Source organism: Ruditapes philippinarum, unplaced genomic scaffold, assembly GCF_026571515.1.
Source record: "Ruditapes philippinarum isolate M1 unplaced genomic scaffold, ASM2657151v2 ctg1041_1_1_1_1, whole genome shotgun sequence".
In the NCBI taxonomy this organism is placed as follows: Eukaryota; Metazoa; Mollusca; class Bivalvia; order Venerida; family Veneridae; genus Ruditapes; species Ruditapes philippinarum.
In genome coordinates, this window is record NW_026859119.1 from 84,296 (window position 1) to 103,075 (window position 18,780).

Sequence of the window (18,780 nt, forward strand, 5' to 3'; positions counted from 1 at the left end):
GATAAATAGAAGGTAACTACATGATATATGATGCATCTTAATTACAAGGGAGGGTCTTAATCATATAATAATGTAAATGTTATGTTCGTTTCAGATTCCTAAAACAGGACACCTACACGTACTTGATAATGTCTGTATTTTGTTTTTGTGTGTACGTGTGCGCGTGCATGTGTGTATAAAATATCTGATAATGGGAACGCAACTAATATGAGACACACGAAATTTAATCCTCGCGATCGTGGGTCAAGGTATTTTTGGACATACAATATTACATTATTGTGTTATACTGACAATTTTTAAAGCTTTCACACAACACAAAGCACCCCTTCTATATGTGTAAACTTTCACAAATTTCGACACATGATTTTTAAATCAGAAGTCAATCATCATTATACGGGGACAATTGTTTCGACAGTTAATATATGTGAAGGAAAATTTAAATGTTACAAATGCTACAAAATGGAAAAGTATATGCTAAAAAAATTTAGTTAAAAGTTTGTTTTCAAAAGATCTGAAAATTTTTGTTTCAGATAAAATATTGCAACAGTGCAATTTATAGGACATAAAACATGTCGTATGAAACAATTGATTCTAAACTCATTTTTATACACCGTCCTATTTCGTGTCCTGCTGGGCTCCTTGCCAGTGTTCCTGTGTTGTGTTAATTGAAAGCTTCCCTTCCTTGTTGATCTTGTTTTTTTCATATTCTATTTAAAATAAAATAAACGGAATCGCTAAAGAACGTCCAATACAACAAAACTGAAATGTTACAGGCTCGGTATGATTGAGCCTGTTTATGTTTAGCCTAAATGCTAAAAAAACTGATACCGCTTACGCCCTTAGCACCGGCATAAGAAGTATTCTTCAACATTTTCAAATTTGTGGTGTTAAGCTATCTTTAAGGATTCTGTGTATCTCTATTTTTTCATCATTAAGTCGCTTTATTTTAAGGTTTACGTGTGGCAATTGCACATATCCTAAAACAATTTAGTCCATTATCAAATTAAACATAAGAAGATATATCAAGAGCTTGACGTCGCAAACAATCATCTCCGAAGCTTGTCGTAGGAAAGAAACCATCACCTTAAAATGAAAGTATGATTTTTAATAAAAAAAATTAAGTATTACAAAGAAGCATAAGCACATGCTTTCCTATGTTATCAGTAAATGCATCAATTTGAAAAAGCACAGGATCAATGATAAAAATATGTAAATACCCAACCATCAATGCACAATTTTGCGTTTTAGTAGCTGTCGACCATTAACTCTCTGGACTCGAGTATTGTCAGCATGAAACAACTGTGTTTATTATATACTTGCCAATTTATTCTAGAAAGCAATATGTCAAATTTCCAATTCTAATCATCTTTTGATTGTCTAGACGTTATTCTATAACCAAATAATTTCCCTTTAAGTTCCGCTTTAAATAACAACAATTTTAGAGGACACGTAATTTTTTGTTTATTTTTTGCAATGTTGTTCTCCATTTGAATCTTAGATCTTTAGCCCTAGTTTACCTTTCTTCTTAAGGTTCTCATTAATTAACTTCAAAACATAGCATCATTAATACATTGACACGAAAGTATCATCACAATATTTGCTGTCATTCTTTTCATAAATCATTTGAAACTTGACGTTAGTTTTCATTTTTATTATTGTGTACAAATACTATAATAATGTGTTCATGAGGAGCGATCCAGATTCTTATGAAGCACTGTATCTGTAATAGTCATATAAAAGGCTGTGCGTTCGTGCGTGCGTGTATGTATGTATGTATGTATGTATGTATGTATGTATGTATGCTTGTGTGTTATATATAGATTATATAGTGAAATTAAAAAAAATTCTTGTGAAAAACCACTGGTCCAATTTCATCAAACATGGCAGGATTGATCCTATGGTAGAGATCTTCTGAAATTGTTCAAAGAATTTCATTCCATGCAGAAATATCGTTGCCATGGCAACCAAAATAGATTTCAAAAATCTTCTCGTAAAGACCAACAAGGCCTAGATCATAGATATTTTTCATAAGGCATTGTCCGGGAGACCTCTAAACTGTTCAAATTAAAGCCCCGGGGTCAAAATTGACCCTGCACCGGGGGTCATGGATTTTCACTTTATGTACATACAGCTAAACTTAGAATGCCTTCTTGTCTGAAGGTACAGGGCTTAGAGCTTTGATATTTGGTATATGATATAATATATAGGTACTTTACCAAATTTGTTTAGATTTTGCCTCTAGTGTTAAAATTGCCCCGCCCCGGGGTCATAGGTTTTCCTTATATGTATATAATATAAACTTGAAAAAATGTTTTCAGTCTTTGAATTGACAAAGGCTAGAGGTTAGATATTAGGCATGAAACATTGTGTTGTAAACCTCTACCAATATTTTTCAAATTATAGCCATGAGTTAAAATTGGCCCCGTCACGGGGGTTATTATTTTCACAATGTACATTTAGTAATTTTTTTAAAAAACTTCTTTTTTTAAGGTTCAAGGGTTTGTTTTAGCTAACAATATTGGGTTTTTATTCTTTTATCATGTTCGCAGAACTTAATCACTTATTTTTCTGTAAAAGTTATTAACGTTTGGCGACCTATTTCGTTTCTACAACCATTTTCTTTTTTTTTATCTTATTTACTTGTTTAACTCTTTAATGTCATTATGTACTTTGTTAAAAATTGGTGCAATGGCGTCTTTTGTGTTAACAGATAGTTCCTGGATTTTCAATTTTTCGTATTCCAACCTTTCTCTTTAAAGGCATGTTCTGGTCATTCAAACACTGACAAGCGTAACGTAAAATAAATTTGGCAAATAAAATTTGACCAGACCTTAGACGACAGAAGGTCGAGAAAATTTTTGCAACACTTTTGCACATCAGCACTTTTGTTTGTTTACCTTTCTTCACATCAGCTTTTCCAGTCTTGAGCTCTACAATAATCTTTCCCTAACAAAATTCTTGAAACTTATTAGCCTGTTTTTTAATGTGCTCGCTGAATAACAATGCATTTTGTTTTTGCATTTCAACAATGCCGTTTTTGTTTCTTCACGAACGCTTCTCATACATTAATATATCTTAGTTATTTTAACAGCGACTATATCATGTATCACTCTCCTCTTTTTCTTGAAACTGTTTTCTTTACCGCGGCTCAAAAGCAAATCAAAATGAATCACTTTGTTTCAAGATTTTTATTTTTCACAACAGCAGGTGTCAAGTACTGTGTGGCAGCTGTAAAAAGTTGCCAGTGTTGTTATATTTTTCTGGTCCTTCGGGATCATTGATGCCAGCACTATTATGTGTTGAGAATTGAGTATCGCTCAAGTCGATGCTAGGGGGCGTGAGGGATGTCGCACTTCTTCATTGTTCCTCATATACAGACTCAATCAAACCGAGTTTGCAGTATTCAAGTTATTTTGTTTTGATTAATGCTACCGAGGGATCACTTTCTTTCTAGATTGTTTTTCAGATTCGATCTAAATGGACATTGGTCAGAAAGATTGTTTTGTGATTTCCAGGTCATCTTCAGGTATGGGTCATCTGAGGTATAAAACAAGATCACAACTCAATAATGATGAAAAAACAATGTTTACATTCAAGAGGTAATATTTTCAGCCTAAATATAATAATAAAAATGCCAGAAAAAATATTTTGATTTTTTCGAAACACGTTCAAACACGGGTCATCCGGCGTCAAAACTTGTTTACACACATCAAGAAATGGAGAAACCTTGTTACATTTTTAGTACAAATATCCTTGAAATAAGCCAAAAAGGTTGTTTGTATGGAAGTAAGACATCTAGACCCCTTGACTTCTCGACCCCTTAGGATATTAAGATGACATCTAGACCCCTTGACCTCTTAGACCCTTGTAAGATGACTTTTCGACCCTACTGACTAAGACATTTCGACCCCTGTTTTAAATGTTGAACTTTAAAAGAACCATAAATATATTTTGAAAATATTGTAAGACTTTTATATAATATTTAATTTTTTTCTTTAAATTTATATGTTTTTTTTGAAATATTAGTTGCAAAATTTACATTTTTTAATTTAATTTTGGTGATTAATAAACAAATCACAGTTTTTTATTTGTTTAATTATTGACTAAAATCGGATTAAAGTCCCGTGGTTTAATGTAATGGTGCTAATTTCTAATTACGTCATTAGCGCATTAAGTAACAATCATTTTAGATATATATACGTACATCGTGCGTAACAAATAATCTTTGATGTTAAAGAAAAGTCTTTTGCTAATTACTTTCACACATTTTTTATTCATACCATTTACTCAAACTTGTGAAGATATACATAAAAACGCGTATTTTCTACATCAATTCAGTTTTATTAAAATTAGGCGTGTTTCCTATTAATATTGCCTCATAAATAGTGAGGAATAGTATTACAGACTTTTTGTGTGTATATTTCTCATAATCATATTACTTTATTAAATGATAATTTATTAAATGATAATGTCCGTTTTGTGTATTGCGTGCGAGGAGACTGTTCGTCCTTTACAACATGCCGTCACATGTGACATTTGTGAGAAGGTGCAACACAGAACCTGCAATACTGGTTAGTAATGTTTCATTTTTCAGTTTAAGACATGATAATGTTACATTGGCAATGAACGTTTATACTAAATGAAATATTGAATTGTGTGTGTAATAGTTTACGGAATGTAATTATTGACTGCGTAATAATTAACGGAAGTTTGACCATATTTATCAAAGTAAAAAAAAATACTATCAGTAATTTTAGGTAAATGATATAGTTGAAGATATATTATTGACTGACTTGGTCTGGTCAGATATTTTACAAAAAATATATATGACTCACTACTAAAACAATTAAAATTTCATTTTTTGCAACAGTGAAAATTAGAATGAGTGTGCTTCAAACTGTATCCAATAAAATTATTAAATAATAAAGGATTTATTTTTTGATACACATTTAATCACTTGCAAACATATTTTGACCACAAAAAATGAAAATGACAAATAAGTTATCATCATACATTCTCCCCGTGTGCTTGTTTAACATGTAATGTGTTTAATCCGTGACACGTGATAGGATAAACAACCGGCGCGTGCCGTTAAATAATCAAATTATCGGAATTACATGTATGTGTTTATTCAGTGACACGTAATTGGATTAACACCGGGGCGTGCGATACTAATCCGATTATCGGTCATTAGAAAGGTATATATAATGTATTATTCAATAAAAACATAATTTTATTTTTTTAAATTTTGTTATCAGATGAAAAATTTGTATTTTTTGCAGGTATCAGCAGAATAGATTATTACAAGGCACGTAAACGTTTTAAGCGTCGTACAGTTCACTTTGTAGTATTTTTAGTGACGCCCCCTTCAGATGAAAGCAACACCTGATCATGAAATTCGTTTGACATCATTCAAAATTTCGGAAGCTGTTGGGACCGCATTTGCATTCTACTTTGATTGAGGTTTTGTCAAATTGAATTGATATAAATTATTTTACTTCACAATCATGACATAGAATAACATTTTTTTAAGGATGTAATGATTATCCTTCGTTGATATCAATGCTACATGTATTTTAAGAAATACGTACATGATTTCCGTATATGACATTATATATTTGCCATTAAAGAAATATACAACTAGTAATTGTCCATGTAATAGTGAAACGTATGAATTGTTTAAAAGTAATAAGGTAAATGCATAACGTAAATGTGTATTTTAGACTTCGAGTGAGAAGACGTTAACAGACATGTGACATTTCTGCTGGATTATAGTATTGGTTCCACGTCTAGTGATACTGCCGTTGAGACACAGAACATACAGAATGCTACTTACGTTGTTACACCAGAAACTTGTTATGAAAAATACGGATAGAGATCTATTCGACGTTACACGTCATGCGCAAGATACGTCAAATGTCACTGACAGGTAATGCATTGAAAACATTTTAATTAACATAAATGCTTATCACGGTGAATAAATATCAAGTAAATATATCTGCGTGTGTATATGTATTTTCGTGTACTTTTTAAATGTTTTTGCAATATATATTTTATCTACGATTTCTTCATATAAGCATGCTAACATATCCTTTGTATTAAAAAATAACAGGTCAGTTGAAGATCCGGCCTTGACCGATACGGTTTTAGAAGATAATGATATGATCAAGTTTGAGGTTGTAGAAGAGGGTTCCATACGGAAAAAGAAGAAGCTTGTATCATCTGATGGTTATTCATACTGTGTTAAGGTGTGTAACAAATGACTAATTTTTCATGTACATGTAATGTTTACTTAATCTAGGAGCTAGGTTTGATGACCACATATCGACACATAGAGAGTGTACATCAGATTATTAGGAAACTACTGGCTCTACCGTTCCTGCCTGGAAGTGATATACCAAGAGCATTCAAGAAGCTGTTTGACAAAGTTGATGGTAGCTCTCAAGCGCTTGTAGACCCATTCGAGTCGTGAATGATCAATGGGTGGAGAAAAGTTTGGGGTTTTGCAGAAGAAAGGGGCCCTCTACAGAAAGGTTCGTAAACCAAAGAATACAGAGGGGATGGGTCTATTTTGTGTTATCGTTTTAAATTTAAAATAAGAGTTATTAAGTTTAAAAAAAACTTTTTTTTTATTAAAACAATGTCTAATAATCTTTTTAAAAAATAAAAATTGGAATTTGGGGGACGGGAAAAAAAAAAAGACATTGGGAATTATTTTGGGAAATTTTTTTTAAAATGATTTTTTTTCGTTGCCCTTTTATTGAAATATTCGTTGTTTTTTTTTAAGGGTGGCTAGATCTTTAAAAGCCCGGGTGGTCGGGGCTGATTTTCCCTTTTATTTTTTTCTTACGTACTTTGCAAGAGGCAAAGGGTAGTGAAACATACATCTAAAAATTGGGCACGGAAAACCCTTTGGGGGGGCGGTCGCTTGAAGGGAAATACAGAAACATGGACGCAAAAATTTATGGACCTATGGGGGCCCTTTTTGAGCTCAGGGTGTTGTTTGTGAGGAGTTCCTTCTAGAAATGGGTCGATTTTACGGAAATTCTAGGGCAAGGAAATGTGGGTTTTTGGACGCTGGGGGGAGCAAAAAGAAACAAAATAAGGTTTTAAAAAGGTATATATTGTAAAAAATGTTTCTTACATTTAAAAATTTTTAAATAAAGTTTTATAGGTTTTTGGCGTTTCCCATGTAAATTTTGTTTCAATTTTAATGTGTGTATAAATTTTAAAAATTTTTTGTGGTTTTCTGTGTTTGTAAAAAATTTTACATAAATGATTTTAAAAAAACGGCTGGAAAAAAAAAAGTTTTAACCTAGTCCCTTAATTTTTTGTTTTAAATTTAAAAAAAGCACGGACTTTCCTAATATAACAATACATTAATTAAGGGGTCGAAATGTCCGGTATATTTAAGGGGTCTAAGTGTCTAAGGGGTCTAAGTGTCAGGGGTCGAGATGTCTTAGGGGTCGAGGTGTCAAGGGGTCGAGATGTCAAGGGGTCTAGATGTCATACACTCGTTTGTATAATTACTATCTCAGGTTTGAATATGGGTCATCTGGGGTCATAAACTTAGGTCAAAGGACATAAAAAGGCATACATGAAGAAAAGCGTATTAACATTAACACTATTTCTGGTGCTGAATTGAATGTTGTGATATAAATTTAATTGAATGGCATTATATCAGCTTTTCATTTGTTTCTAACAAGATTTATTCAGAGCGTAAATAATCAGGTGAGCGATATAAGGGCCATGATGGCACTCTTGTTATCTATTTGTGCATACCGAAATAGTTCAAAACTTCCTTACACTGTTTTCAAAAAAGTTACATTTCATTCTCGTAAATAAAAAATATGCTAAAATCAGTTTTGATAAAATAAACATTATTTTACGACAATTTTAATTTCGCCCATTGCTTCTATAACACTCTTTTGTTGGAATATCCATTGCAGTCTGTTATCCAATGTTCAAACAAAAGCAATTACAAATTAATGTCGATCATTTATCGGATTTTAAGGATAATAACTTGGAAATTTTGACGATTAAATAAAAAGAATGGCCGTTTAAATATATCACACTTTTCAATATCTCACAATATATGTTAGTGTAATTTATTCAGCGGTATTCAACATTTACGTTTTTCAAAAAGAGAGAGCATTGCATTTGTAATCAAGGGATAACTACGTCGATCATCGGGCATTGCAAAACTTGCCTGACATTTTGTCTAATGGTCATTTTGTCTTTGACTGCTGATTCAGATATTGTGTAGGATAAGAAGTCGGTTGATAAATTAGTAATGATCGTTACGTTCTCCGGGAAAGCTGGATATATGAATAGATGGCTGGATATGACCACAAAATCGACGTTATGAAATGAAACAAAAAAATCAACATTTGCTAATATTGTTATGAAACCACAAAATTGCTCTTATAACGTGATTGTGTAGAAATTACGACGGCCACACCACAGATATTTAAGTACAGAAATTGCACAATATTATGTCATGGTCAACTGAAAATTATTAATCAAAGAGCTTTATCATACAGCAATATGCAATCAAATCAAGAACAAGGCTAATGTAAAATATACCTTACTTAATTATATAAGGCAAAACAGAATTCTTTGCAAATTAATTTCGTTATTACTTTCTTCGATAGTTCTTTTTAACAAAATTAATCAAGTTTCTGCACAATATTGGACAAATAAACCTTTTCTGTAACTTAAGATCGATTTGTTGTCTGGCACAAGATCAATTATTCATAGTACAGGGAGAAATGTCCTATATATCAAAATAAACGACAATATAAACTGACTTTTTCATTTTTCGTTTGCACATTAACTTAACAAAATAACGCAAAATGTTTTGTAGTACATTTTTTTCTTCATTTTCGCTTGAGCATGTGGCACAGAAGCAATTAGGGTTAAGTATTCAATATCCATTCCTTATTGCGCAATAAACTTATATTTTTACATCATGTTTTGAAATAAAAAAAACATTTAAGATTTAATAAAGTTGCCATAAAACAAACTAGGATGATACTTTGTATTAAAATATATTTGTATTTTCAAATAAATGTTACATTTTATTGTCATTTAGAAGGACATATTTTAGTTTTTATTACAATTAAAATCAATGAAACATTATAACAATGCGCAAGTTTGTGAGTTGGTGTCATTACCGTAAAGATATTTTCCTATAATGTGTTGAGCAGTTTGTAAATTTAGAATTTACGACATTGACTAAAAATCGTCAAATTTAACGGTGATTCCCCATAAAAAAAATGACAGGAACTTAAATATAAAGCTGTTACAGTAATGCAAATAAAGTAAAATAACAAATGATAAAAAATTTGAGATCAAAACAAAACAAAATCGATGTAACTAAAGGTTGGATTATTATGACATGCGTTTCTTTATTCGTTAATTTGGATATTGTTAATAACAAAGATATACAAAGTGGCGATATTTGAAACATTTGACACTACCATATATTTTTTGAATAGTAATGAAAGAGGTTTCCTTAAGCTAGAAGACTTTAAACCACTTGCCCCTCACCGCTGCGGAATGATTCCCGACATATACTTTGCATTTTTCATGTACAATCAACTAGCTTACATAACGTCGTTGGTTCTACTCAGGTGCCCGTTCGTGTCTGAAATAACTTGAGGTTTTCTTCCTTCCGTAAAGCTAAAATTTGAGCAATTTTATGCCACATTGAGTTTCATCAAGTATATATACCTTTGACCTTTACCAATCGGTTTAAGGCTCACTTACAGAAATTAATAGACCTTATTCTTCATAACACCACTGGCGTCATATGCGCCTACTCTATTTACCTGAAATTCATGTGATTGTAACAAGAAAAATAATTGATATGTTTTTCTTTTCTTCTGTTGAGATCTAATATCATCAAACTTCGTTTATCAACTAATATTCTTTAAAATCTATGTGTATTTTAAATTTTCATGCTTAAATTTGGTGTTTTTACATCTTTTTTAATGTAATAATAATATCAAATTTACTTTAATTTATAGCATAAAACGGATGCAGGCATCGTATACTCGCATTCTCCAGTTAACGGACACTACTGCATTAGAAATAGTCAAATTCTTTCACATTATATCAAAGCTATCCACATATATATTCTTTTTCAAGAATAATTTGCAATGAAATGCCATTCACTACAAAAATTCGGGCACTTACAAATAGAATAGCATTTTCAAGCCGGAAAGAAGCAGCATATAGTAGCCAAGGACTTTCACATATGCAAGTTCAGTAAATCAGCAATTCTAAAGGACATGTGCATGTACGTTTATAATAATTTTTCTCAGTAACGCTCCCTGTTAACTTGATATGTCTTGCTTAACTGTTTTATCTAGGTACATTTTTAAAAACAATCACAGATCATAACTTTAGTCTTGGATCATCTGTTCACTATAACATTTCTAATGCAATGTAATGAGGCAGAAAACAGAACAACCATTAACCTTGAAAAGTATTTTTTTCCCTTTTCTCAATAAGTAAACAGTTTTTTTTTTCATTTCAATTTGAACTAGAACTATCACTAAATGTGATTAATACCCCCACAACACTGCTTCGGAAATGAGGATGTTACTAGAAACAGAATATCTTGTAAAAGAATTGAAATATAGAGTTATGGTTGTGGGCAATTAAAGATAGTTGTGGTTCTTGTATATTGCATTTCCTTTCAATGTGGTTGGCCATTGATGAAGTTTTATTGAATTACTCTGTAATAAGTCCAGAAAGACAAAGAAAAGAAACAAAGGGCAATAACTCTATAAATACTGAAGATGGAGTTATAGTTCTTGTGCACTGCACTTCCTCTTTTTGTGCTTGACCATTGTATGAAATTGTTTTGAATTTCAACCAGTACGTTTTAAGTTATGCTCCAGACAAGGAAAAGTATCAAAGGGCAGTATTTTGTCAAAATTGAGTAATGGCTCTTATGCACTGCACTTCCTTTTAATGTCCTTGACAACTGTATGAAGTTGTATTGAATTCCAAACAGTAGTTTTCAAGATATGCTCTGAACAAGGAAAAGTAACAAAGGGCAATAACTCTGTAATTTGTCAAGATGGAGTTATGGTTCTTCTGCACTGCACTTTCTCTCAATGTGCTTGACCATTGTATGAAGTTATATTATATTGAATTCCAACCATAAATCTTCAAGTTATGCTCCGGACAAAAAAAAGCAATGGAAAAGTAACAAAGGGCAGTAACTCTGTAACACTGCACTTCCCCTTACTGTGTTTGACAATTGTATGAAGTTGTTTTGAATTCCATTCAGTAATTTTCAAGTTATGCCCCGGACAAGGAAAAGTAACAAAGGGCAATAACTCTGTAATTAGTCAAGATAGAGTTATGGTTCTTGTGCACTGCACTTCCTCTCAATGTGCTTGACCATTGTATGTAGTTATATTGAATTCCAACCATTAGTCTTCAAGTTATGGTCCGGACAAAAGAAAGCAATGGAAAAGTAACAAAGGGCAATAACTCTTTAATTACTTTAGATAGAGTTATGGTTCTTGTGCACTGCACTTCCCCTTATTGTGTTTGACAATTGTATGAAGTTGTTTTGAATTCCAACCAGTAGTGTTCAAGTTATGCCCCGGACAAGGAAAAGTAACAAAGGGCAGTAACTCTGTAATTAGTCAAGATAGAGTTATGGTTCTTGTGCACTGCACTTCCTCTCAATGTGCTTGACCATTGTATGTAGTTATATTGAATTCCAACAATTAGTCTTCAAGTTATACTCCGGACAAAAGAAAGCAATGGAAAAGTAACAAAGGGCAATAACTCTGTAATTACTTTAGATAGAGTTATGGTTCTTGTGCACTGCACTTCCCCTTATTGTGTTTGACAATTGTATGAAGTTGTTTTGAATTCCATTCAGTAATTTTCAAGTTATGCCCCGGACAAGGAAAAGTAACAAAGGGCAATAACTCTGTAATTAGTCAAGATAGAGTTATGGTTCTTGTGCACTGCACTTCCTCTCAATGTGCTTGACCATTGTATGTAGTTATATTGAATTCCAACCATTAATCTTCAAGTTATGGTCCGGACAAGGAAAATGCAACGGACGTCTGGACCGACCGACCGACCGCCCGACCGACCGACCGACCGACCAACCGACCACCGGGTGACTCCTATATACCCCCCCAAACTTCGTTTTTGGGGGTATAAATAGTTGTTTAATAGTAATATATTTTTGCCATATACAATGCACTACTTATTAAAACAGATATTATGTTTTTGATCTAATGTACGGTTCAAACACGTGTATATGAAGATATTTATATAAATTCTACGTAACTGTCAGTCACGATCTTGACAGTTTAGAGCAATCAAGGGGATATTATATGACAAAACAACGATCTTCAGAGCAATGTTATTAATTGAAAAGGGGATAAAGTACAAAGTAAAAAGCAATATTATTAATCGAACGGATAAAGTACAATATATAAAGTACAATTCATATAATATATGAATGATATCTTAGTCTTGTATTATGTTAACGCTTTAATTATATTGTTACTGAGAGAATTGTGATATCGATAAGAAATTAAAATATTGTTGTGTTAATTATGGACAGTCTACAATCCTAGAAGAAACTTCATATAGATATATAATGTGAAAAAAATGACTTCCCTTAACATACATTTCCTTTACTTTAAAATCATACTTAAATTCCCTATGGGTATATAATTTGCCCATTTTCCCTGTTTGTCTGCCCCTGGAAAATCACATACAGAAATTTGACAGGTGATTATAACTTATTGCAAAATACTTTTGATAAACATATGTGTATCTATATAGCTATATAGTATGTGTAGGCCAACTTCCAAGGGGTATGTTAGCGTAGCGTTTTATATAAACAAAAGAAATCGTAGCTAGGCTTGTTTTCTTATTATATAATAAATGATATGAAAGAATGTTGCCGTCATTTTATTATTTTAAAGAAGCGCGCAAAAAATAAGGCCAATTTTTAAGTATTTTAAAATGGTAAATATAACTTTTTTAAGCTGCGGTGTTCGTACGGCATAGGGTTGCTATGGCTATTTATAAAATCAACAAAATGAGAATTTGTTTTTAAAATCACAATATAAATGTAGTTTTAAATTCTTCTCCTAGATAGCGAAAATTCTTTATAATATCTTGATTAATTATTAAGTTATTGATAGCGTCCATGAATATATTAATCAACCCTCGTAGATACGTCAAGGGAATTACTAATTATAAGCGGTAGTATATAGTCTCTGAGAAATCGTTAACATTATCAATACAAATTGTGCTTTTAATTTGCATTTCAATATTTATATTTAATATGTCCAGTTTATTTGTTCATACTTTTAAATATGTTTTTTTCCGCCGAAATAAATAACATTTATTATCGTATTACACATAACGTTACATTATACCGGAGAGACAAATCTAATTTGAATCTCAAGATCAATTTTCTGTATGGCAAACGTTCATTTACTCTAATGTGCTGGGAGAAATGTCCTATACATCAAAATACAAGTAATCAATAGTGTAGGGGCTTTAACAAAACTATGAATGCTGCCTAATACTTGTAAATTCACTCCAGTAAAATCGTTAGAAGACAATAAGGCCGTAAAATTTAAAAAAAAAATAACCATATACGTATTCATAAAATTCTTAATAAAATAAAAGGGTCAACATTTTGACATATGTAAAACGATCCTATATGACTGAAAGAAAAAGAAAACGGTGTAGTGTACAATGAAAATTAAAACGGGGAAAAACTTAACGAATACGGGGAATACTACAGATTACTAACTATGAGCGGTAGTATATGCGTCTAGACGCATACGTACCACTATTAGAAATCAAAACATTAGCCAATCAGATTTTTCAAGGAACGTACACAGTCTTATTTTATTTTTGTTTATATCAGTTATAACAAACATGCTCTTAATTTGCATTTCAATATTTATATCTTGTATGTACACTCTACTCGTTTTATAAATACTTCCTAAACGTGTTCTTTCCGCCGAAATAAATCTCATTTCATATTTTATTAAACATATGCATAACGTTACATTATACCGAAAAGACAAATCTTATTTGTATCTCAACATCAATTTTCTTTCTGGCAATCGTTCATATACTTATGTGCTGGTAGAAATGTCTTATATATCAACATTAACAAGAAATAAACTGTGACTGCAAGGAAAAGAAAAGGATGTAAAGTACATTGACAGTTAAATGGGGAAAAACTTATGCAAGAGTAGCTTCAGTATCATAAAGGCGTTTGACTTTAACGCAAGGTGATAGTGAAGCCTCTTCATTTTCTTATTTATTACATATAACACATGTCAACAAAATAACCCTTGCCATACAGTTATTGGACTCACTTAGATTCGAATTAATTTAATCAGTTTACATTTATTTTACATTTAAGTTTAGTCTTCTATCTTTTCGCAAGATTAAGTTATTAGGGTAGAAATCATATAAAAATGTGTGTATCAACATTCATTCTATTAAAATGCTCTCTCCTCTTTGATTTTACTTTGTACAGGAATATTGATAATGTGAGGCCATGTCTTTGTGCGTCAGAAAAAGAAGAAATATTGCATTAATAACTCAGAGAGAGACTGATAAATGCTCTGTGACTTGATATACTAATTGTGTTGATACTAAGACTTGACAGCCTGACATTGAGTTAATATTTATTACGGATTTATCAAATATCACTAATAAAAGAAAACCTTAAGCTGTTGTCATATAAATATTATTACAAAAGTAGGAATTGATAAAATCGGAAGAGCTGATTGCCATAAAATAGAGAAAATAAGAATCCCTAAAGAAAGCCCAACACAACAAAATTGAAAATGTTGCAGGCTCGGTTTGATTGAGCCTGTTCATGGACGGTACTGTCAAGTGCAAACTACCATCCACGCCCCTTAGCACCGGCTTAAGCAGAATTCAACATTGAACATGAACTGGAACAATTTGGAATTTTGAAACATCCGCAGATGTGTTCATATGGCGGTTATCATGGAACCTTCAACGTGACACGTAAGTGCAATTCCATGAAAAGCGGCATAATGGTTCCCAAATGAAAAAAATGTATGTGCCCTAAACAAGAAAACAATGAGCGGAACTAAATGAAATGCAATTTTGAAAGGGGATCTGAGGTTTTGAAGCCCGCATATCACATATAAGACGTCAACAGACAAATTTAAAAAGCAGGCCACATATTCTAAGGGTGATTCAACAGAAAACAAGTAAGGAATACTAGAACGAGATATCCAACGAGAAAACAGCCAAATAGAAAGAACTAAATTACCACAAACACAACAATAATGTAGCGCTGCATGATCTTTAAGGATCGGAAATATTACATCTCTGATTGATCGACGTCTCAATAAACGTGACGATATCTGGAATCTAGTTTTGATTTTGTTCTAATCATGTTAATCAATGATGACATTCTACATCGATACCAAAAAAACAACATTATGCCAATTAAAAAGTAAACTTGCATGAAGTAACGTTCGCATGCTTTTGTATTTCAGATAAAATTAATAAGCCATGAATTGACTTAAGCCAAACTCAATCAAAGCGATCTGATTTTGTTAATTTTTATGCTTCAGAGGGATCATTGTTTTCCAGATATTTGAGTGTCGTGGAAGATTTCTACCAAAAGTAAAAATTCTTAAGTCCAATAATAATCTTATTAATTATTAGTTAGTTTTCGTGTTGAATGAGCATAATGCCGCTTCAATATTTAATATCGTAAAAAAACATAACAGGACATAGATTGAAAATAATGTACGTGCCTTACAGTATGTTATTGTGTAAATAATAAACGTGCCTTACAGTTTGTTATATTTGTGTAACAATGGTGTAATAAACGAACACCAGATGAAGACAAGTACTTTAACATGCGTCATTTAGACATTAAGAATATTTGTGTTGTCAATTTACAGATAAAAGATAAAATACACTGACTAGACTGAGATTGACGAAACTTAGTTTTTGTTTTCATATTTCTTGTTTAAGTGGAGAAAACCGTTTCCGAGCTGTTAAAGCCGCTGTCTTCGAACAACTTGCTCTTTGATTACTGCCAGAGACTTTGGATTATTTGGTTTTAGAAAGCTATCCAGCTTTCTAACTGAAGTAAATGATATACTGGACGAAGAAAAAGTGGAGGTTTTCCTACGCCATTAAAACTGAAAAGTCGCCATATGATATCATGTGTATTAGTGAGAATTAAAACCAAACTAAAATTTAAACACAGTGTGTGTCGTCATCTTTCATTTAAAAACCTTGTTACATCTGCCGGTGTAAGACATTTCATATAATACAGATAAAACCATTAAAACGCAAATTATTTTTCGGGCTCATTCTCAAAAAACTTTCATTTTTAAAAGGTTGTTAATTGTATCCCCTCAGATGTCTTGTCTGCACTCTTGAATATTTTGGAAGCATCAAATAATATTCAAGTAAATGAATATATAGGTAATTTAATTTTGTCTAACAAACCACCTACTAATGACGCATTCCAGTTTAATACCATGGTTATTTGGAATTCCATACCGCTGACTATTTGAAGGAAAACATAATTGTCAATATCATAAAATATTGTTTCAAGAAATATTCATTAAACCGACATTAGTATGGTAAATATGTATTTTATATACAAGATACGATCGTTATATTATACATTTATTTTTTATCTTTATTCTTACTATAAAACATTTTCTGATAATGGATGTCTGTCTTAGTTTAGTCTTTGTTAGTGTTGACTTCCTTAATTGCACATTAATGTGATTATTTGGAAAATAAATATCTCTGAGAAATTTATTTTCCAAATAATAAAATTAATGCACAAATGCCAGGTACTTACAAATAATATGTCATTACTCAAGGCGATAAGCAACATACATATAGTAATCGGAGATGTTTGCGTATGTCACTTTAGAAAATTAGTTATTCTTAAAGACAGGTCTCTTTCAGTTTATAAAATATTCTTCTCAGTTACTTGCATGCTCCCTTTTCATTTCAAACAATTTAGTTAACTTTTTTGATTAGGTACATTTATAAAAAACACAAGCAATGATATTAACTAAAGTTTTACTATAAAATTTCAAATGAAATTCCATAAGGTAGAAATGACCTTGAATACTATGTTATTATCTGTTTATTCCGGTCGAAGGACAGTCTGTTTTCAGTTTGACCTCCTGTAAAATTTACAGGGAAGAACTTAATATAAGAAGAGCTTTCATTGGTTATTTTAAATTTACAAAATAAAATCTTGGAATCTCATTGGCCATTCTGAAATATATTGTAAAGGATAGTTCTAAACTAAAATGTAAAGGACAGTTCTTGCCATAATGAAATAAAATATAAAGGATAGTTATAAAATAAAATGAACAGGACAGTTCTTTAACTTTCGAGTTAAGTTGCTTAGATATTTAAGTTCTGTTTAACAATACTTCTTGCATTCAGATTTCATAACAGTTTCTTATGAAGTTTATTTTACGTAGCTTAATGAGTTTATTTTACACCAGATTTGAGTTTTAAATGTTGTCCAAAATAATGAAAATAATATCAGAACATATAATGTACCTTTATTTTATGATGCTCAATAAGTGTCTAATATATTTTAAATGATTATTGATGTGTTCAATTGATATTTTTTTATATATTTTTGCATATTAAACAAGTACACGTAATTATAAAAATGATTGCCTTACCGACTGCATAGATGTTGGTTTTCACTTACCAAAACACGACAGGTTTGTGTAGAAACACATACACCTTAAAGTGTTCTATTCCCAAAGATTAATTACCTTACAAGAAAGTCATTGCCATGGAAGCTATACTTTTATTACAATATGTCTTTGCATGGAAAAATAAGAACTCACACATGCAATTAAACCAGTTTTACTTCTGTCGAGTATTTAAAATAAAAAAATTATTTTTCCTGCTTTTGTTTTCTTTTAACTAATAGTAAGAGTTCTTTTTTCTTTTTTCTCAAAAGAAATGTTTGTAATAGTAATATATTATTGCCATATACAATGTACTTCTTATGAGACTGATGTTATTTTATTGATCTAATAATATACGGTACAAACAGGTTTATATTAAGAGATTTGCTATAAATTTTACGTAACTATTAGTCACGATCTTGACAGTCTATAGCAGCGAAGGGGATATTACGTGACAAAACAACGATCTTTATACGTATAAACGTATATATTAATTAGTACAAAAGATAAAGTACAAAGTAAATATCTGTTATATAAAACAATATAATATATGGATATTATCTAAGTCTTGTATAATGTTTACGCTTTAACTCCAAAGCTACTGACGCCATTGTAATCGCGATAAGTGATTAAAATATTGTCATGTTAACTATAGAAAGCCTATAATCCTAAAAAAGTTCATATAAATCTATAATGTGAAATGAAGTGACAAATCTTATTTGTATCTCAAGATCAATTTCCCGTATGGCAAACGTTCATCTATTCTTGTATGCTAGGAGAAATGTCATATATATGAACATTAACAATGAATCAAAAGTGTATCGACTTTAACACAATATGAAACAAAAAACAAGAAGCTTGCTGCTTGCTACTTGTAACTTCGCTCAAGTAAAATCGTTGGAAGACAATAAGGCCGTAAATTTAAAAAAAAAAACATATACGTATTCATAAAATTCCTTATAAAATAAAAGGGTTAACATTTTGACGTATGTAAAACGATCCTTTAGGACTGAAACAAGAA